Source organism: Coptis chinensis, chromosome 8 (assembly GCF_015680905.1).
Source record: "Coptis chinensis isolate HL-2020 chromosome 8, ASM1568090v1, whole genome shotgun sequence".
Classification (NCBI taxonomy): Eukaryota; Viridiplantae; Streptophyta; class Magnoliopsida; order Ranunculales; family Ranunculaceae; genus Coptis; species Coptis chinensis.
In genome coordinates this window covers 89,804,822-89,827,489 of record NC_141463.1, presented here as the reverse complement: position 1 = coordinate 89,827,489, position 22,668 = coordinate 89,804,822, and the positions used below count along the sequence as shown (strand labels likewise).

Sequence of the window (22,668 nt, the reverse complement as noted above, 5' to 3'; positions counted from 1 at the left end):
GAGTCCAGAATATGTTGGTTTTGGTTATTCATTCTTCTATCTTCTGCTCTTTTATACTGCAAAAGTTCCTTTATGAATGAGTATTTAAACTTAGGGTTAACGAACATTACCCCCCACTAGATGAGCCAATTAGGATTGCCCACACACACACACACAAAGCACGATCAATCCAAATTGATTTTTGTGTGTGTGTGTGTATTTAGGGGGGAGACCCTAATTTTTTTGTGTGTATTGGCTCATTTAGGGGGGCATCTAGTAAGGAGGAAGACCCTAATTTTTTTGTGTGTATTGGCTCATTTGAGGGGGGGGAGGGGGTTTGTGTGTATTGGCTCATCTAGTGGGGGTCTAGTAAGGGGGGAGACCCTAATTTTTTTGTGTGTATTGGCTCATCTAGTGGGTGGGTGGGTAATACTAGTTAACCCTTAAACTTAACAACCACAAAACAAAATCAACAAATCTGCGGGGAACCAAACCATAAACTCTTTTCACCAAATTCCAAGAAAGCTTAGTTTAGTATGCAAAATGAATTTTTTTGTCCTTCTTTGTAATCTCTCTTATTTCGAACTTCCTGCCACAATGATTTGGATGAGGAGGTCCACTTTTAGGGGATTTGCATTAGTAGAATTAATAAGTTGATTTAGTACTTTCTTTTACTGAGTTTAATGCACCACTGCCACCGCTTCTGCAAACCACATCATCACCACCAATATTACGCCAAGTATTGTTATAGAAGAGCATTGTAGTACATGAGTGAGCCATGATATTACGCCTTACAAAACAACATTGTGTAGTAACCATAAAAGTTGTTACAGTTTCTGGTGTCCTCCTAGCAACTAACGAACTGGTTACTATCATCATTTAAGTCTTGAAAGAACATGGGAGGAATACTCTGTCTGTGCCGAAACACATTGTTAGGATCAATATAAGTCTTGGCACGAACAAGCCGGTTGTAATTTCCCAAGAAGTACCTCTCACCCCAAGCTCTTCCAAGATTTACATACTCGTCAGAGGAGATGCTATGATTATCCCAATCCATTACTCCAAGATCAAGATCCACTTCATTTACATAAGCAGCTCTAGGTCCCTTAGATACAAAGGGACTCATGTACTCGTGAACTCTTCGAATCCAATCCTTGTAAAGATCACTATTCTTATCATCTTCTTCTCCCCAACCAACAAGATACCCTACCGAGTAAAGGTTGCCGTTTCTATGAGGATGGGGAGACTTGTCGCTCCTTATCCTTGCAATCATTCCTTGCAGTGGGAATAGTTCAAGCTGGCCAGTGGCCTCTAGGTTCCTTCATCAACATCTCAAGGATCCCTTCAATCCCTTCAATGGAAACCGGTACCCTCACATAGTCACCTTTCCATTTATAATAATGATACTTTTGGTCAGACATCGCCCAAACCTTTCCTTTAAAGCATCGACTGTGAACCCTTTGGCGATGCCCGGCAAATAAGCCATTGCTTCAAGCCAACTCATCTCACTGCACTCACTTGCTACTAGCCTACTAGTTCTAGTTCAGGGTAAGCATTAGCTATAGAAGCCAGAGCTGAGTTTTTAAGCCCAAGGTAGAGACCTTGAAATGTTCATAGAACGCCAGTCTCAGACTCGCCAACTACTGAAGCCATTAAACTGAACTCATCCTCTAGACTAGGGGATACTACTTGCCACTTGTGTAACAATCTAGCAGCATCGGTTATTGATCCACGTCTAGAGATTTGAACTGCATGCAGTGACAATCACAGGCACATCTACTAGTTGAATCTTCCAACTATATATCGCTCCCCAACTTCCAGCACCACCTCCTCGAATAGCCCAAAACACATCTTCTCCCCTTGTTTTGCGGTCCAGTAATCTCCCCTTCGCACCAACAAGTAAAGCGTCGTCCACCACATTGTCAGAGGCAAGTCCGTACTTTCTGGACATCAAACCATAGCCACCGCCACCAACAGCTGGGCACAGACCAGCAGGGAAGCCAAGGCAATTGCCTGATCTTCCTATTGCATGGTATATTTCACCTATCGTTTCCCCTCCTTCATCCCATGCTGTCTTAGAATTCGCATCAACTGAAACGTTGTTAAAATTCATCAAGTCGATCATTGCAAAAGCTTGATCCTCTGCTGAGTATGTTAAGCCTTCAAAACTGTGACCTCCAATAAGCCTTCTAATTGCAAACAACCACGATGTCATCGGACAACATATTACTGTGGCAACTAATTATTCTTTGGTTTCAGGCAGGATGATCACTACTGGTTTACTTGAAGCAGACTTGGTTATAAGAAGAAAGATCGAAAATACTATCAAACGACAGTGTATTAGGCGTGGTGTAATTTACTTCTTCTAAGACAAGCATGAAGTAATACTGTGATCTACTCGAATACTAGCAACACAAGTTACATTATCACCAAAACGCGTCAGAATACTCGAATACTAGCAACACAAGTTACATTATCACCAAAACGCGTCAGAATATAGAGGATTAGCACTTAGAAGCACCAGATTTATTATTTCCTATTTCTATTCAATACTGTTCCCAAGACAGATATTTGACCTCTTTGGAAAGGGCAATTAGCAAATTTGAACTAGACTCTTTCATCATGTCTTGTATTCTTATGCATACGTATATGCGAAACATAAAAATATAAGCCTTTCTTTCTCTCCTTATCCTGATAATAACCAACACTGCCTTCATAAATAGTGCCTTGTAACCACGGCCGGCTTTAATTTGAATGTTGAATGCTTTTTAAAAAAAGTAGATGGTGAAACCTAATGAGAAAGTAAGAGACTACTAGGCAGGAACAAGAGAAGCACATTAAAAGATATTAGTAAAGGAAAAACAATAAGGACGCAACATGGAGAAGGTAATTCGAGATTTCTTCTAGTATGAGGACGGCTGCTCTACTTGGGCTACTATTGTCTACATCACTTGTCTCACACTTTGGGTGCTTGCACTTAAGCACGCAACTGATTAGCCAGACCTTCATAACGCCTGAACACCAAGTAATATTCATGTGCACCCTGGCACAACGTTATATCCCTAACACAGTTACTATATTCATTCTCAAAACTAGAGTACTCCTTCATTACTTATCCCAACAGTGAACGGTCACTGAGATGTACACTAAAGATTTAGACCAAAATTTCTAGATTATAATTCACAGCACACGACAGAAGATGTCTTGTCAAAAAACGTCAACCGAAAATTATATGCAACCGCTTGTAAAATGCAACGTGCACTTGAAACTTGAATGCTCTATGCAACACACTTTCATGATCTTCAATTGCCCATGTCTGAATTTGAAGAGGATTCCCTAGTCATCATCTCCGGTGAATACCATGTCATCCTTGAGACAACTCCTGTTGACATTGTGAAATACCTATCACAAATAAATGGATGCATGATTATACAGAAAGTCCAACAAACCTCAGATTTTTCGTGGATTAAACATTTCCGTGAATTTGCAGATAACCTAATATGCTTTTGAAAAGAGTAATAAACACTAATCTGAACTAACATAACATCAAAATCTTGCATCACCATGCTGCTCTAACTCAAATAGCCATGACTCCTTATGTAGAATCTCATTCCTAATTTTCAATGATCTCATGATTTTTCTTATTTCACCAATGTCAAAACTTTAGGAGTCATTTGACATCATCTTTCTTGGATGACCAGTGGCAGTAAGACAGATCTCAATAAGAGACAACTACAAAATAATCTCCATCAGAAAAGAATACAGCGTGATTTTGGATTAGCAATTACCCAGTTATGTAGGGATCTACACCAGGAGCATTTTATAATCCATCAAAAATATAAAACCAAGCTGGATTAACCAACCCTTTTTCCAATCCAACAGGGAACCTTAATGAAACTACTACAAAAAAAAAAATTCTGTCAGACTTTTTATCCTAAATAGAACAAAAACACTATCCAAGCATCAAATTTGATGCCAATCAAATACATGAAAACTTTTCCAAAACTGATAGTCAAACTTTATGCCAATCACACACATGAAAGCTTTCCAAAATAGATATTCACCCAGTACAAACAAAAACATACATGAAACAGTAGCTTTTACAGTAGAGGTCAATACCTCCTCTATAAGATATAGATGCTTCTTGATAGCATCAGAAACCGCCAATCATGGCTTCCTTCAAAGACTTCGAGCAACCTTTTCATATAAATCCCGAGGCCAGTTGCTAGTCATATTGTTTGCCACCAAATTTCCAATCTGCACATGGTCAGAAATAGTTCATGCATTATTTCATAAACCATAAGCACTGAGAAAGTGAGAAGTGACAACAAGTGGCGGGAAGCAAAAAAGCTTTCTAGAAATACAACAAAAACTTTAAGCCAATTATTGGCTACTAGTACTTCTTTCTTTTTGAAAGATTAGAGAACTGATCAGTGGTAATGAGCAGAAGTGGTAATTAAACCCTGTTCCATAACATCAATAAAATTACCATAGAAGTGTATTGGAAAAATTCAGTACTAATCCTACTAAAACAAAACTGCATGCTTGGCAGTAGAGTTTACACACAATTCTATACTACTTTCTCTATTTGGCAGATAATAGTTGGCCTCCTGCCATAACCTTGACAGGAGTCTAGTAAAATTATATTATTGCCAAGATGAAAGTTTAGAGAGAAAAGAGAAAGGAGTACGGCTTAACATATCCCATGTGTGACTAAACATCTCAACATGCCCCCTCATGTGTGGCATCACTAGAGCCTAACACGTGGACATACATACAATAGCCCGCTCTGATACCAAGTAAAATTATATTAATGTTAATGAAGAAGAAAGTTTAGAGAGAAAACATAAAGAAAAGGGAGTACGGCTTAACATATCCCATGTGGGACCTAAACATCTCAACAAGTCTTTTAAAACTTTTTACGAAAGTTGGCTCATAATATCTATGATAAGCTTCACTACTCTCTTTAGCTTCACGAACACCAAAAGTAAGGGGTACCTATAACCAAGCTGGCCCATTGAGACTAGGAAATCAACTTGGGTACTTAAATATACATTAAAATGACACCAATTCATATAACTACCTTAGTTCGCAAGGCACGAAGGACACCATCAGAATCGGTCATGTTGTCCAGACAACTCAGAGCAACCTTCAGAAGATCTGGCACACAAGCTTGGACATAAGGAGATAAACGTTGGAATTCATAAGTCATTATGTCGGGACCTCGTGGATCTAATGGAAGGAATGAGAGTTTGGTGACCTCCTTCAAAGCATCTGTACATTGACCTGCTCGGGCCAACTTGTGAATAGATAATATCGCTTCAAGTTGCCTCAACACAGTCTGATACTCCAAAATTTGCTCTCTTTCTTGGACACTGCAGATTTATATGCAAATGGTTACAACAACAGTAATTTGAAGTACAAATCATGACATTTATATATGAATGGCTTTCTAAAAATAAGGATAGCCTGGTATCAACTCCAAATTCAAGCACCAACTACCGAGTGTGTAATGCAAAGCAGATCCTTTAACTCAGAAACTCAGAAAAAAAAACAGAATAGGTCTATCCTCACCTATAAAGAACATACACACACACACAAATCGACCATTTTTCCCCCATAATCTGACAACAAACTTTCGGAAAAATCCGCCGTATAAGGATATGATAAAGTCTATAACTTTTCTACCAAACAATTTGGATTCACCGTATAAACCACTTCTACCAATTACATAGAGTGGACCCTTTTTTCCCTAAGAACCTATGTGCGGAGACATGCCCAGGCATCAGATACTAAAGCTCTAACATATTTCTCCAAAAAAAATATTGATCATAATGATCAAATATAGAAATTTAAAAGGCAGAAAAATTGAAGGATCTAGATGACCTGGCTTCACCAGAATATTTGTATGTTTCCAATATATCATTCCCAGAATGAATGAGGGCAGCAGTCTGACTTTCACCATCCACCTCTACCGGCAAGAGCACAAATAGCTTCTGATAGGTACTTATTAATTGTTTCCAATGCCATTGAAAATGCGCCGATTCTCTTGTGAAGTTCTACAGACTGAAAAAGAAGAGTTTTAAGAACAGAAGTTCAGCTTATCATAATAAATCGAAGAGAATAGATGACTAAAAGCAATATAATCACATGGAACCCATAACAAACAATAACCATTTATTTGAACTAAGCTAGCGATTGAGGGTTGTGGAAGTAGCAAGGGTTCTAGGTTGTGAGAGATAACTTTTCAAAAAATCATCTTAATATTCCCATAGTTGTTATGCTAGATGGCCTTTGCTTAAAGAGGTCTAGCAGGAAGTCGGCTCGAAGAAAAGCATCTTGCTTTCCAAACACAAGCTCCATGTGCATGATGCGCAGAGTGTAAGGTTGCATAAGGAGCTACCTAGGTCTGTACCTAACCCACCCAGCACACAGACACTAAATGGAAATTTGACATGCCAGGGAGGGGTGGGGAATGTTAAAAGACCCTTACATGAAAACCGAATACACGCAAGAACTAGAGACAATACCTTTTCAGAAAGACCAGCCTCCTGACATTGACGAGCGGCTTCAAGCAAAATTGCTGTTGATCTTTCCCATCGGTCAAAAATCTTCTGAGTTCACCTTCTTCTCCAGCACCTCTCAAACCAAGTAACAGAGAAACACACTTTATAAGTAACAACAACTCAGTAAGGAGTTGTTTAAGCATCGATAATTTCTGTCTTTGCTGATGTTTGTTGGTTTGTCCGGTCCATGATAACTGACCACCACCCATGGCAGCAGCAGCCTGTGCATAATATTCCAATGCCATTGCAAGATTACCGAGCGTAAGTATGCTGCACCATACTTCGTATAACAGCGAACTTCTGCAAAAGCATCCATCACTCCTAACTTGGGGCCAGACCCGGCACCTTCCATAAGTACTCCATAATCTGCTAGGACGATTGAAATGTGGGCCGGCATCAATATCAAATCCTTCATCTCTGGTTTCCTTCGATAAGTACAGGATTGCTGGCAGCAATTGATGCTCAGTAGCATGACATATGGGTACACCAAAGGGTCCCGCCATTTCGCGTGTAATATGAAGGCTCAAACTTATTTAAGTAAACCTGCAGGTCATCTAAAGTATATGGTACCATGCCCTCGCCCAGGACAAAGGATCCTCCACCTTGACTGTCTCGTACTGTTGCCAATTTGAACCACAGGAAATCCTCTATGGTATTGAAAAGTGTTGGTATATCCCCAAGTAGTCGATCAATCTGTCCACGCAGGAACCAGATATTATAGTATAAAGTAGCAACTTTTTTTTGTCATACCCAGATCGACCCACTTTCGATCACTCATCCTTAACATCTTTTCACACTCTTCTGAAGCAGCAGCTGCAGTCTCTGCTGACACCATACCTCCAGATGTAATCCACTGAAAGCTGCAAAAAGAGGGTACCACTCAACATACGAATTCAAAGGCATTCAGGTAAACGGAATAAACAAATAGTACCTGAGGAGCAAATTGTTGTGAAACACGAGATGACAGAGCAACATTCCTTGCTTCGTCGTAATAGCCAGTTCTCAAGCAAAAATAAATCTGTAAATAAGTTAAATGAGGTAATTTAGTAGCATGCTTTTAATCAAGCCCGGATAGAGAATTAACAAATAGGTAGCAAAGTGATAGAAGGGTGATTAATTGTTAAGAAAATCTATGGTGCATTTCTGCTATGCTGTGTTGCATGGGTATGGGACGGAGTGTCTGGTTTGGACACGGGTACGACGATTTGGACACGGCGAGATCTGAGAATTAGGGTCTGTTTTGCTTGTGTCCGGTGTCTGTACCAGTGTCCAAGAGAGGACACGGGCACGCGAACACGAGGAAATTAGGGAGGTACCCATGCAACAGAGTTGCTATGTACTCAAACCCAATAAAATATTCATCCATGCGAACTCTGTCTAAGTTATCTGGTATTTAGACATATACCTCCATCCTAAGTTCAAAAAATACAACAGGAAAAAGAAGATGCACAAACAGTGATAAGGTGATTCTCCAGAAAGATGTCTCTATCAGTCATACCAATAGTATTTAATCATCAAAATCTCTTTGAAAAACTTAGAGAAAATGAGGAAATCTCAGACATTCACATCGAGAGTTTTGTTTTTCCCCAATAAACAAACCCTATATATATAAACAGGTATGGAACCGCGTCTTGGCATCGGTGTTTTTTCAAGTCTTTTAAACCATTTGCTCTAACGTCTCTATAATAGCATGATTTCGAATTCTAATTTTGTCTAAAAATAATATAAAATATTAAAGGGTAGAATATAATTTCAATGCGTTAATAGAAGATTTAGAAATTATTTTAGAAGTAATTTAGAATAATTAAAGGGAGATGGTTCTAAAAATCTAAAATAGAAAAATTAAAATTCATTCTTTGTTCAGTAGCCCCTAGAGACTGGGTATCAAATTAGTCATATATTGCGAGAGATTAGATGCCCCTACCTTAAATAAATATTGTGAAATGTGAGTTTCAAAAGCAAGGTCCATCTTATTCCTTCTCAAAATTAAGAACTCCTCCTTAACCAAAATAAAATAAGAACAAATTGTCTTAGAAAAATTATTTATCCTCAACTAATTAGCAATCTAGGAAAGTCTTCTTTTATTATTTGTTTATTTCTACCAATATATTGTTTAAAACAAACAAACAAGCACAAAAACTTGTTCAACTAAAAGCCTAAAACCCTATACAAAACATCAACTAAATTACTCCACGCTTAAAAATTGTCTCCGTCAGTTATGACTTAACGCTACACCTTTCAAGTAATGTTAGAGTAAATTCAATTGTCAAAAACAAATGTTAGAGTAAAATAAATTAGAGATTATGATTGACCCGATAGTGAGCGACTTCACGTTAACAAAACATGCAAAACAATGATTCTAGTGAACGAGAATTGAAATTTTGTTTTGTTTTGTTTTGTTTATTTCTTTAACAAAGCTTTTCGTGGGGGAGGTTTGGGTTAAAAATGCTGATGCAAATGAATTAACATAAAATTAATCACCCTTTGTTCTCTATTTACGGTGGGGTCAGACTTTCAAGACACTCGTTATGCCTCCCAAGTACATTACTAACATATGTAAGAATTATCATTGATTTGAATTATCATGAACTTTGAATAATTCCAAATGAAGTACTGACCATATTAAGTACCCATGTAAAACTAAAGAGTTTTCCTAATTCAAATATGTGTTTCCTAACAAAAACACGTTTACTTGCTATGTAAGTGAAAAACCAACACCAAAGACTGATGCTATATAGAAGTAACAACGGTTGTAAACAAAAAATATATCCTTCTAACATCGAGATAGCGAGAAAAAAGATTAAATTTGCATAATTTGTTCTTCTTGAAGAGACAATTAAATCTGAGATCCTAACTAGAGTACCTCTTAAAAGTTTAATGAGGTTCAAGGTGGTTTGTCAAGATTGGAACAAGTTAATATCATCGATATCGTCTTCAAAGCTTCTCAATACCAAAGAAGCTTAGAAGTTCCATTGGCAATGATGTATGAAAAATGAAATAAAAATTAAAGCTTATTCTCCACCACAGGTGACAAAATTGGCTCAATCAAGACTCCATCGCTAAATTATATTTGTAGCTCCCGGCAAAGGTTACTTCGTCTCTTTGATATTCACGAGGTATATGCTTCTAGCAATGGCATTCTTTTGCGGCCTTTATATGAACTTTAAGCTTACTTCTTTTAATTTACTAACCCCATAACTAAAAGAGGGATATTTTTCCTAAGACTTAAGAGTATGTATCCGTTTTGGATTGGATTTTGATCCTTCGAGTGACAAACCACAATATACAATAGCCCTGCCCATATGTTTCCAAACGTGATGATGCTCAAAATGTCATGATTATAATGTTGATTGACATTGAGTTATAGAGTAGGTGTGAGAGTGTATTCACTTTTATGTGCAAACAAAACTGAGTATTATACTATACATTTAGAGCCTCAAACTTTTATAGTTCTCATGAAGACTTGAATTCATTCACACATTTGTCGTTGAGAAACAAATTGTTGTGTCTATTTGTTGGTGTTCAAATCTTTCATGTTTATTTGTCTATTACGATTCCATGTACTCCTAACTTGATATTGCATGTTAGATTGTTACTGCTAAACAAGATAATCAAAAATATCACAAAAAATAAAAATAAAAAATTCATAACTTGCACTACATACTAAAAAGATAAAATTAAAACAATTTCAAGTACCTGCTAGTTGCAATCACGCCATAATCCATACATTGTATAATCACCAGTAGCTCATCATTTGTGTATTGTTAGCTTTGCTTGATGTTTTAAACTGTTTTATAACCGGCTTTCATTTTTCTAAGATTAAAAAATGCCAGTTAACTATATAAAACACTTGTGACTGTTTTTGATGGGTATATTTTTGGTAATAAACAAAATGAATTCAACTTCCACAAAGGCAATAACGTCGATGGTGATACCACGTTCACTTTAGATTAAGTTTGTCAAGATGTCTAGTGGTTCTTTGACTTCCCAAAGGGAACCAATAACAACAATGCTTATATGGATATATTCTCCGCATCTATAGTCAGCCTTTCGCTCAAACTTCAAAGCAAACAACACGAAGTTGAGAAGAGAACTTTGCGCGCCTTTGACAAAGATCTCGTAAAGAAAGAAACATGAATGAAGAAGAAAAAGATAGAAAAAAGATCGAATTTCTTTTGAGAAAAAAATGGAAATGTCACTTTTGTCCCACCCCACTTTTTATTTGTTTGGTTTCCATACACTATTATCCGACATTAAATTATGTAAAATCTAACGATTGGGTAGGTATGTCAAGATAGTATGTTAGAATAATTATACAAAAGTAGCCGCCCAAGATATTATTATTATTATTATTATTAATACTAGCTTTTCCTATTTAAAAATCGAATGAAACATGCTTAAAAAATTTCTGAACATCATCCAAATTGCAATACAAGGTTTTTTTTTTTTTTTAACTTATTAAAAGAAATTACATGTTGGGTTGTCAACTAACAGTCTAAACGAGCTTACATATTGGGAAAAGAAACGGAAACAAAATGAGACCATCTATGCACTATAAATCCAAAACAATGTCATCTGCCATCTGTGTAAAGTCCTGCTCCTTATCTTCACCCAGCCAAAACAAAAGCCTCTTTTAATTAGATGGAATTGTAGCCAATTGAAGACATTGTCCAACATAATAAACAACAACAGAATCCTATAATTAATTAAAAAATATAATAATAGACAAAAATTACCCAACAGATAGAAATTCTCACCAAGTGCCAGTTTTGAACACAAGGAATTTGTTCCTAGAAATGAATTATAGGTTATTGCAAGTCCTTTGGTGCTGGAACTGCAAAACAATTTATCAATCAGCGGGGTACACACCTAGCAGTCTAAACAAAAATTGGTAGTAGCTAGCACAAAGTAATGAATTGAGGAGCCATTAGTGTTTATAAGCATATTAGTGTTTTATAAACCCTTTATACACTAATAATTCCATACACTATACATCAATTAAGTGCCTAGAAACTGTAGAGTTACTTACATGTCCAAACCAGAATGCACTGGTTTCTGGCATCTGTTGCTGAAATTAAGAAGCATGTGAACAAGCAAGAAATTTAGCTTATATAAACACCGCAGTGAAAAGCCAAGTAATCCTACTTTTATGCAAATCCATAAAAATTTTAGATAGTAACAATGGAATATCATTTGACAATCCTAATATCTATTTCCAAGTAATGAATCTTTTACATAGTTCACGCATGTAAGTTTCACTCTTATAATTATCTAAAGAAATTTACTTTCAACTGCTTCTTCTAATGAGACTTTAGACTGCAATAATTGTTGATAGTACATTCAAAATTCCTGCAAAACAGAGCATATTCAAATCAGCTAGCATAAATATTAAAAAAAAAATGCTCAAACGTTAAAAAATGGCCAAGTAATTAGCAAAGAAAGGTCTCGAGAACTACAACTACAGATCTAATTGATGGATAGGCTTGCACTGCCTCATCTCTTATTATTAGTTGACTATGGTTTAACTTATCTCAAATCTGTTCTAGTGGAATGTAAGTGAAAACTATTATAAATATAGTATTACCACTAGATAGTTAAATATGTTTAGCTAGTGGAATTACCACTAGCTAAGTTAAATATGTTGGCTAATTTACTGATTCTGCATCAACAAGCTATAATCCAGCACAGAATACTATGATACCATCTCAAAGTTAGCATCACCATGCCCAAGTGTATACTCAAACCATATTGAACTAATTGGCATTATTTTCATTTTTGTATCAAACTCAAAGCATAAAATTTGTATCATATATAGTCCACTAAGAATCAAATAATCAAATTAGCTAGGATAAAAAACCACAGCTAACTTCAACACACGCGAATTAGTGAGTAACATATATATAATTATATAACCACCTTCGCATGTCGTGGATGGCACATTCATGCAAAACTGATATACATTCAAAACTAGTGAGCCGATTTAGATATTGGGTGAGTAACTCCAAATATTTGTCCACGTCGCACGACATTTGTTAAACATAGACATATAGCCCAATTCGTGTTGAATTATTTAGAAACACTATTATTTCATCCACTCTTTCAAAGGAGAATATAAAGTATATTTCTAGTACAGATCATTCTCTGATCATATGTTGGAGCTTGTATTGTAATGTCTTGCGCTATAAGGAGTGTTCGATGTCACTATATAGTGTGACTACAAACATATGTGAACTAGCAGATATCACATTCATCCAAAAACTGGTTACATATTGAAAGCAATTAGTCCGAAAAGTTAAGAAGTTGCTAAAAAATTACCAATGTCTAAGCAAATGAGCCACACTACCATTCGTCGTCTCTTTGAATTAGCTGTTGCAATACAGGTTGAAATGTTGAATAAGGTTAGAAAACCCTATCATATATTATATCAGAAGTTCAAATTGAAGCTTAAAATTAGGTGGACGGTAAAATTTGATCACGAAATGATTTATTAAAAATTTGAAAATTTGAATAATAATACGTTTAAAAAAATTCCAAAAAGCGAAAAAATGTCAAACATACAATTCGTCTTTTATACACGATCCAATATGAAAAACTTCGGATACACTTTGTTGCATTATTACAAGTTTAGAATGTAATAATTTGTTAGAATTACTCATTAACTACACACATAACTCAATTTTTAATTTATATTTATTTGCTAATACTTTAGTTCTTGATATTCTTTAGGTATGAAAAGTTCTAACTTAAATGGATTTTCAAAACCTTCCATTTTGAAGTTGCATCATACCTTTTATAGTAAGTTTTTTTCATTTAAAAAATACGGACCTTATTATTCGGCAATTATAAGCCTGGATCATAGAATTCATGTATTAATCCCTAGGTTTGAAACGTTTGCCTTATTATTCATATTATACGTAAAAATATATAAAACGGGTATTAAACACGAATTTACTAGCTATGGCTGAATCTACATAACACATTTTATATTAATTTAATGAACCACATTTTTAACAAAAGGCTGGAAATTAGTGATCTATTCTTTTTTCTAATTTTGCGTTTAGATTTGCTTAATATAATGGACTACATTTTAAAAGAATGGTGTGGTTTATTGTTGAATGAACACACTTACAAAAGTGGTGTGGTATGGTTTAAATGCTAAATTTCAATATATAAGTTCAGGGCTAGCAAAATATATTTATCAGATAGATCACCATGATAGATCACCATTCCAAATAAAGTGTGATCCCAATTATTCTTGCGCGCTCTATTTTAATTTATGTAGTAGTGCCATGTTGGGCTAAACGTCTCAACACAAATGCTCACTGTTCTTGACACAAGCCACACCTCGAAGCCAACCTAATAACACCCTTTTGTTGAGCCCTAGCAACTTAATAAGCTTCCAACCCGTGGCTGCAACCCATGGATAATAATAGCTGAGTTTTTGTCGAGAAGTGAGTTGGTTAATTAGGAAAGAGCCTTAGTTGATTGTCTCGTACACGCGTTGAGGACGGTCACGTTTCTATATAAGAAAAATATGAGTTATGAATCAAGGTATGTAGAGTTTTTCAATGATCCTGTTATTGATGATGTTTTGAGGGCAAGTGGAAGCGGAGAAGATGAACGTATATAATAGGACTGAGGAGTATAGTTTGTATTGTAAGAAGGCTGTTGTTATTGCAGCTGGTTCTTGGAGTGGAACTTTGATGAAAAATGTTGTCGACAAGTCTGACATTGTTTTGGATGTGAAAGGGCCATATATGCTAGTGACTGAGAATTTTAACTCGATTAGGTGAAATATGATTGATGGAAGTAGGGATATACAACTGCAGTTCGAACACAATATATAAAAATCAATATGTATACCACATATTTTGCCGTAACCCGCACTAGAACAAAACATCCGATACAGAAATCTTGTGATCGACTTTGTGAGTACAATATGATATACTCTCTTGATCACATCCATCAAATTAACATTATACGAACATATACTAAGCTATTACAATGTTTTAATTTGCCCCGGCTTGACAAGACTACTTGCATAAAAAAATAAGAAACACCAAACCTTACCCTGTTGTTTATTTCAATACAAAAGCCTTCCTTGTTGTTTAAGTGAGCAATATTCTTGTACTGATGACTCTTCAAATCATAATAGAACAACTTATCTTCATATCGCATTACAATCTTCACAACGTCTGAGTAGTCAGTAGTACTGCTATCAATATCTCCTGTTGTGCCAACAAATTTGTAGCTGTCCAACCTTCTGATAGGTTGAGGTAAATTTGACAAGGATCCAACATTAGTGCTATAACATTTGGTCCAGCTAGTATTACCTTCTCTTTTTCTCAAAAGCAAATATTTGTAACACTCCTCCATTCTCACTTGCAAAGCATAGAGATCCTTTCACCTCAAATAAGGTATGGAATTCATTTCGATTGCATGAATGTTCTGGGATAACTGTATTCAGAAATTCCATTGTTACACCAATATTTACAGAGAGACGTGGAAACATTTGCGAGGATTATTACGCCAAACTGCTTGTCCATTTTCAGTTCCACTTTTCAGCCAGTGCACTTTTCTTTTCTACGTATATCAATTGGGATGTTGCACGCTCGTGTGGATAGGGATTTTCGTATCCGCTCCACTCCTTTGTCACCAACAGTAAGCACAACACACCTCGAATGAAAGCTTCCAAACACAACATATTTTCCAACAGAGTCGTTGTAAAACAAAGTCCATGAGTTATAACACCTAGGTGGATTGCACACTATAATCCGTTGTTTAGCCATAGAAGGAAGAACCACACATTGACGGGTGACAGGATTATAGACATAGAGCACCTCAAATGGGTTTTTCCGTGGGAGATCAACAACAATCCATTACAGGAAGCTTTCACGGTTGATTTCTTGCAAAGGAACCTGAAGAGGGGAACTTCATATTACAAATTGTTTCCACTTGCATAATACCATGTTTTTTGCTTAGTGATTGCAAACATCTCTAAATAATCATTATCGCGTTCCATCGAGTATATTTTTTAAGATTATCTCTGGTCGGGAACGAGAATGAGCAAGCTGGGAGTTCACAAAATTAGGATCAGAGATAATTGAGTGCCATAGCTTGCATACAACCTTAGCTCTTACGAGATCCTTTGCAGGAACTTTTAGCAATATCTGAAAGATTATATCCTGAGAGAAATAATTAACCATTGGGAATTCACACCTGTGACATATTACATAGGCACATAGTATTAGCTGTGAAAGTTACAGTATCAATTTGTACAAGGCAATAGTGTTAAAGTATCAAGTTTAAGATCCTTTGCAGGAATAATCTCTAATAACAGCGAAGAAGAACGATATGATTATACTTCCTAATAATTCCTACAAACAATTATACTTCATATTTACAAGAACAATGAAGACAATCATCGTCATGATAAGAACATAATAGTATTTACCTGTGGAAGGAAATAAAACTTGATGTGATGTGTCGATATATGCAATTCTTCTTCTCAATGGATTGAACAGTTTGATCTTATTAGGGAAAAAAAGGATCTTATGTAAAGAGTCATAGACTCATACCTCACCTACAACTCCTAACTCGAGTCATAGACTCATACCTCACCTACAACTCCTAACTCGTGTTTCTAAATTTTGCAAAAGTGTGATAGTCAGGCTAATGTGCTCACTGTCGCATGGCACTCTTTTATACGCACAACTGATTATCGGTCATATTTTATCTTGCCCAATTATCCTCCCATTGCTTCCTTTATCACTATATACTGTCACCATTTTTACTTTACAGCTTATAATTACTTAAACCCAAAATTGCTGTTACTAATTCGTTTGCTGACGTTAACTCATTGGTTACCTATACCTACTGTAGTGCACGTTGTAGCCCTTCCAAGCTTGAACACATTCGAATTTCAAACACGGTGCCTTACTGCCTTATACAGCAGTTTGTACTTGAGCAGATTCTAGAACGATATTTAGAGAGGGCCTTGGTGCTTTCTATGATCCGTTTGTACTTGAAATTCAGAACAGAGAAGAAGGCAGCGGCAAGTTTTTTTAAAGAAAAAAGAAGAAGAAGAAAGGAGTCAGTTTAGAAAGGAGTAAACAACAGAGAAAATCTAGGGTTTGGTGGTAATTGTTAAACATGAAAACAGTATTTTTAACCTCTTTTATATGCTTTTTTATCCTCAAATTTTCTATGGTAGATGCCATTTACAACAGTTTTATACTGCCACCAAAATTGCAGTTACTAGTTCGTTTGGTGACGTTTGATAAACAGAACTTTCAAGTTCTTTTGGGCTTAATGGCATGAATCCTTGACATGAGAGACATACATAACTCAATGGCTACCTACTGTGTTGCACGTTTTTTGCCCTTTCATGTTTCATCGGGCATCACCTCATACAGCAGTTTGTACTTGAGCAGATTCTAGAACGAGATTAGCGTATTTGTAAGTACGCAAAGAGAATGCCACAACCTCAACTCTCCTATCAATCATATCTTAAACAAAAACAACAATTAAACAAAGGCCCATTCCTAAAAACAAGAAATTAAAACAAAAAGATCAAACCTTGAGAGACATCTTCAGTTTTATAGAGAGATTTGTCAATGTCCATAGTGTAATCAACCATATTAGTTTTGTTAAGTAATTGGATTTTAGGATTTGGCCAGCTGGGTATAAACTACGTTCTTGTAGGAATTCGAGTAATGGGAGATTTGTGGATTTGGGTTATGGGCTTTGTTACAAGGCCCAGTACACTATATTTCACCATTCAAGCCTTTGATCAAAGTACCAAAGATTAGTCTCAATTTAGGGGTGTAAAACGGCCCTCAAGCCCTCGGGGTCCGCCTCGACCGACCCGCCCATAGACAAAAAAAAAAGCCCTCAAATTTAAGCTCGCATGCAATTTGAGGCCGCGGTCGCCCGACTCTCATGTTTTGAGGGAGGGTAAGGAGGCCTAGATATGGAAACATGAGGGCCCCCTGGCCTGGGCCCTCCCCAAGCCCTCACAAAGCCCCGTTAAGGCCCTCATTGATATTTAGATTTTCTAAACAAAATTACGATAATAATACCCTTAGGGTTTTAAGTTTTACTTATTATTACATAGGGATCAAACTCTGCTCAATCCTCGGGTGTGAAAGTATCAGATAAGGTGCAAGGTAGTTCTTCCCACCAAATTTCCAAATGAGGATTATTTTTTGGAATATTAGGGGGGTAGTGAAAATTAATGCTAGAGAGAGACTGAGGGAAATGATTTCTTCTCACAACCCAGACATAGTTTGCTTGGCTGAACCTTTAGTGAAGCCAGAAACTAGTTACCTGAATGATTTTAGAATGAACTATTTTGAAAGTAATATTGTTCATAATGACTCCTCAAGTAGACTGGGGAACATTTGGATTTTTACTAAGATTGGTATAAGCATGAGGGTGGTGTTCACCAACAACATATTTCGATCCTTGTTAATGACTGCATTTTGTCGGTGGTACACGCAAGTCGCTCCCCTTACTTTAAGAAGGAACTCGAGAGGAACTTAAGGGTATTAATACTACCCTACCATGGGGTCGCCATTGGTGACTTTAATGTAGTCTTCTTGAAAATGAAAAGAAAAAAGGAGTAAGACTACCCTAAGTAGCTATCTGGAGTTTAATAACTTTATGAATGAAACCGAGTTGATGGAAAGCAATTGGGGAGGCATTAAGTACACTTTTGGTGTAACAATCAAGTGGGGCACTAGAAGGGTTTTGAGCAGATTGGATAGAGTCCCATATAATGAAGCATGGAATCTTAAGTTTGCCGGATGGAAGTAGCTATCTTTGGAGCCGATATGCATCCGACCACTCTCCACTTCTTGGATCACATCCATATGTCCTAAAACCAATAAATATACCATTCAGTTTAATAAAATGTGGTGTACACACCCTACATTCCTTAATATGGTTAAGCCTTAACCGGGACCAGAATTTTGAAGGCTTTCTTCCACCTATTATCAAGGTCATAAGAAAACTACAAATGAAAAGGGGAAATCAAGAAGTGGAATACCGGAGGTTTTTGGATTGGTGGATGCAAATATCGAAAGGTCAAAATTTGAATTGCTTCGATTGCAAATGCTAGCGCATCAAAGTGACAATGAAGATGGAATACAAGTCGAAAATGATTCGGAAAAGAAGTAGAGTTGGATGCGACTAAGGATAATAGAGCATCTCTACCGAGACAAAAAGTAGAACCAAATTTGAGGAAGAAGGGACGAATTCTGCATACTTTCACAATATGTGTAAGATCCCATTAGGTGCCTCGATGATAACGAAATTATGCAAGAAGATGGCACTCTTTGATTGAACAAGAGCAAATAAAGCAACATGTGATCAGTTTCTATGAAGCTAAATACCGGAAAGGGGAAGTCACCAAGACCTTGGCTACTGAACATCATTCCCAAAGTTCTTGATGAGGATGACAATTACTTTCTCACAAAGATTCCCAACTATGACGAAATTCAGAAAACTGTTTTTTCTATGAAAGCAGATAGTTCTCCAGGGCCGGATGGATTTCAAGGGCATTTCTACTTCAAGTGTTGGGCAATCATCAAGCAAGATGTGTGTGCAGCTGTTCAATCATTCTTCATTCAAGGATGTTTACCTAATGGGTTAAATGCTAACTTCATTGCATTGATACCTAAGGACAAAGATGCAAAGAAACTCAGCCAATATAGGCCCATCTGCATGGGGAATTTTCTCTTCAAGATAATCACAAAGTTGCTACAAATAAGGCTAAACACTATGGCGCATTTAATCATCACTAAGGAGCGCATGCGTTTTGTTCCCTTAGAAGCTCTCAAGCTAGCATTGGGTTGGCCTCTGAACTGATGAATGAAATGAAAAATAAGAAGTATGGTGGTTCTGTGGTTCTAAAGCTAGATATATCTCAAGCCTATGATACTATGAATTGGGATTTTCTATTCCAAGTCATGCAAAGGTTGGGATTTTCGGAAACTTGGATCAAGTGGATTACAAAAATTGTGAACTCAGCTCACAGCTCTATCTTATTAAATGGTGGACCAGTCGGGTATTTTGCTATGAGGAGGGGTTTAAAGCAGGGAGACCCTTTATCTCCTCTTCTCTTTGCTCTTGCTGAAGACACCTTGAGTAGAGCATTGCATTATCTGAGGAGCATGAAGCATTTGATGCCTTTGACCACTATCAAGCGGTGGATGCACCTAGTCATTTGCTTTTTTTGGATGACATCATCATCTTTGCAAATGGAGGTATTAGGGGCATTAGAAAACTAAAGTGCGTTTGGAGAGGTATCGAGGCATCAGTCAAGACAAATCAACAAAACAAAGAGCAAAGTTTTCTTTGGTAGTTTCACGATGAAAGGAACAGCGAAGACTTGAGGAACCGGTATGGTGGAAGGGGGCTTACCTGAAAAATATCTTGGCATTCCGTTACATAAAGGAAGAATCACTAGGGCATGTGTTGCCCCTGTTCTTGATAAGGTAAAGAAAAAGCTTACTAGCTGGATTGGCAAGAGACTATCATTTCAAGGGAGAGTTACCTTGATTAAGTCTGTGTTGTGTAGTATCCCAATTTATAACATGGCAATTTTCAAATGGCCAATGTCTATAATTAGGGAAGCAGAAACTTTGATGAAGAATTTCCTTTGGTCTGGTGATCCTACCATTAGCAAAGGAGTAACCATTAGCTGGGATAGAGTGTGCAAGCCAATTGATGAAGGAGGTTTGGGTATACGAAGACTCAAAAGCATGAATACAGCAATGTAAATGAAATTGGCATGGGGTGTCCTTTGCTGGTGATAATGATCCGATGTATTCTTGAGAGCTAAGTATTTCCAAGAAAGATGGGAAATAATCACCTTTCACGGACCTACTTCTATATGGATTTGGTATTAAGGAGGCATTAGTTTGGAAGTAATCCCAAGAAGTCAATGGGTGGTAGCAGGATGGTGAGAATGTTGATCCGTGGAGAAGTAATTGGTTAGGGACAAAATCTCTACAAAAGTTGCTTAACATCAGTGAGAAGAATTGAAAGGGGTGTAGGCGAGAGTTTGTGACTTATTAAAGGATGATCAATGGTGCATTCTGACATCTTACAAGAGGTAATGGCTAGTGTGAATGTAGGACTCGATTCGATTACAAAAAGTGTGATTCAAGCTTGATTGATTATGTGGTGTGGTGTCGACATGAAAGGAAATTTCTACAAAGGTCGATATGAAGAAATCGGAACTAAGAAACAAGTTATTACAGGAGTAAATGTATTTGGAATAGTTACATACACCCAGGCCTGCGGCAATAAATGGAAGATTTTTTACAAAAAGGTGTTACTCTTACGATGAGAGGGTACAAAATTGGGAGTACACATGGCTTCTTGTTGCGGACTTTGTCGTGATGCCCGTGAAACACATGGTCACCTCTTTTTTGGTTGTGTTGCTTCTCTCAAAAGTTGTGGCAATGGATAGCGAAAAGCTTTAATACCAGTCATATAGTGTGTTTGGATGATGCTTTGAAGGTGAATAACCAATGGAGCCCTAGATTTGAAACAGTTATGGCATGCTTGTATAGTGATTTCTGTTGACAAGTATATGGAAGCGAGAGAAATTTGGTACATTTTGAAGGAAGAATGGAAACATTCAGCGGTAAGTATTACATTCGAACTTCGAATTGAAACTCTCGGGACACACGGCCAAACAACACAACTTCGGATCACAGATTGAAACAGGGTGTGATCAAATTCTGGATGTGGCATCGAAGATTAAGAATGCACCAACTGATTAGCGGTGTATTTGGATTCCACCGCTCCAAATATATTGAAGTTGAACAACGATGGGGCTTCTCTAGGTAACCCGGACCTGTTGGTATCGGATTTCGATATAGGGACAATATGGGTGGCTTCAAACTTACGGTGTGGAAGAGTATTGGTGTAGGTACCAATTTTTGGGAAGCGAGTGTATGGCCATTCTTGAGGGGTGGAGATTGCAATGTCTAAGGGATGGTACAAGCTATGGATCGAACCGATTCGAAGCAAATGCCTGAAAGCTTTAGGAGTGGAAATGTACCATGGACATTGCAAGCAAGATGGAACAATTATGCGCTTGCGGTTCAGATATTAAGATCACCAGCATCTTTAGAGAAGCTAACTATCTTCGCGAATAGGTTAGCCAAGGACCTGAGCTTTGTTGGTCGCTAATGAACGAAATGTGAAGGAAAACCGTGATCAAGCTAATATGAAATGGGAAGGCCCATACCGGACCTTCTATAGATTTCGGTGAATGTAAACTATTACTATTCTTATAAATGGTAATAGTCGATCGCTTTGAGTTGGCATGAACATTAGAGAATGCAACATGTTGCATCTCTAAATACCTTTTGTATTTTGTTACTTTTCTTTTAATACATTTTAACCCAAAGAAAAAAAAAAAAAATAGGGTAGAAATGTAAATTTCAAGTATAGTACTTGATATAATGAAGTCTTGTAATGAAGGTTCTCTCTCTTGTAATGAATATATTGTTAGAATATGTGAATATATTCTATAGGATACTGGTATATTATATGGATATATCTCTATCCCATAGAATATATTCATATATTCTATCAGATATGTTAATGAAGTTTGATAGGTTTTCAAAATTTTTTAATGAATATGTTAATCAGTTAATGAAATCGATAAAACCAAATATGTTAATGAAGTCTAAACAAGTTGTATTCAAGAGTTTTGAATAATTGACAAGTTGTACAGCCCGGCCCATAGACCCGGCCCTCAGGCCCGGCCCATAGTTTTCTAAAGGGGGTGAGGTGAGGGCAGCGGTCAGATAATTCAAGTGTTGGCCCTCACAGCCCGACCCTCATAAGATAAAGTTTCCTAGCCAACCCGGCCTCAAATCATATGGGCTTTATGATTTGAGGGCCGGGCTGGCCCGGCCCGGCCCATTTTACACCCCTAGTCTCATACCAAGCATACAAATAAATGAAAGATTGGGGGTGGCTACAAGACAATAGTGTTAAAGTATCAATTAAGTTTAAGATCCTTTGCAGGAATAATTCCTAATAACAACGAAGAAAGAACACAATCATGCCTAATAACAACGAATAATTCCTAATACTT

At 37.0% G+C, this 22,668-nt stretch overlaps 3 pseudogenes across 1 annotated transcript; all 3 read right to left on the bottom strand.

Moving 5' to 3' along the window:
• Window positions 1-709: 709 nt before the first annotated feature.
• Window positions 710-2,420, bottom strand: LOC147484165 (reticuline oxidase-like; annotated as a pseudogene).
• LOC147484166 (reticuline oxidase pseudogene) lies at window positions 827-1,465 on the bottom strand (annotated as a pseudogene).
• Window positions 2,421-3,749: 1,329 nt separating the features above from the next.
• Window positions 3,750-15,021, bottom strand: LOC147484164 (nuclear pore complex protein NUP93A-like; annotated as a pseudogene). The gene is made up of 8 exons (XR_015205545.1): window positions 14,879-15,021; window positions 14,616-14,796; window positions 7,477-7,563; window positions 7,383-7,398; window positions 6,510-7,308; window positions 5,866-6,045; window positions 5,063-5,354; window positions 3,750-4,236 (listed from the first exon to the last, which is right to left on the bottom strand). The product of XR_015205545.1 is annotated as a nuclear pore complex protein NUP93A-like (transcript).
• Window positions 15,022-22,668: the final 7,647 nt, after the last annotated feature.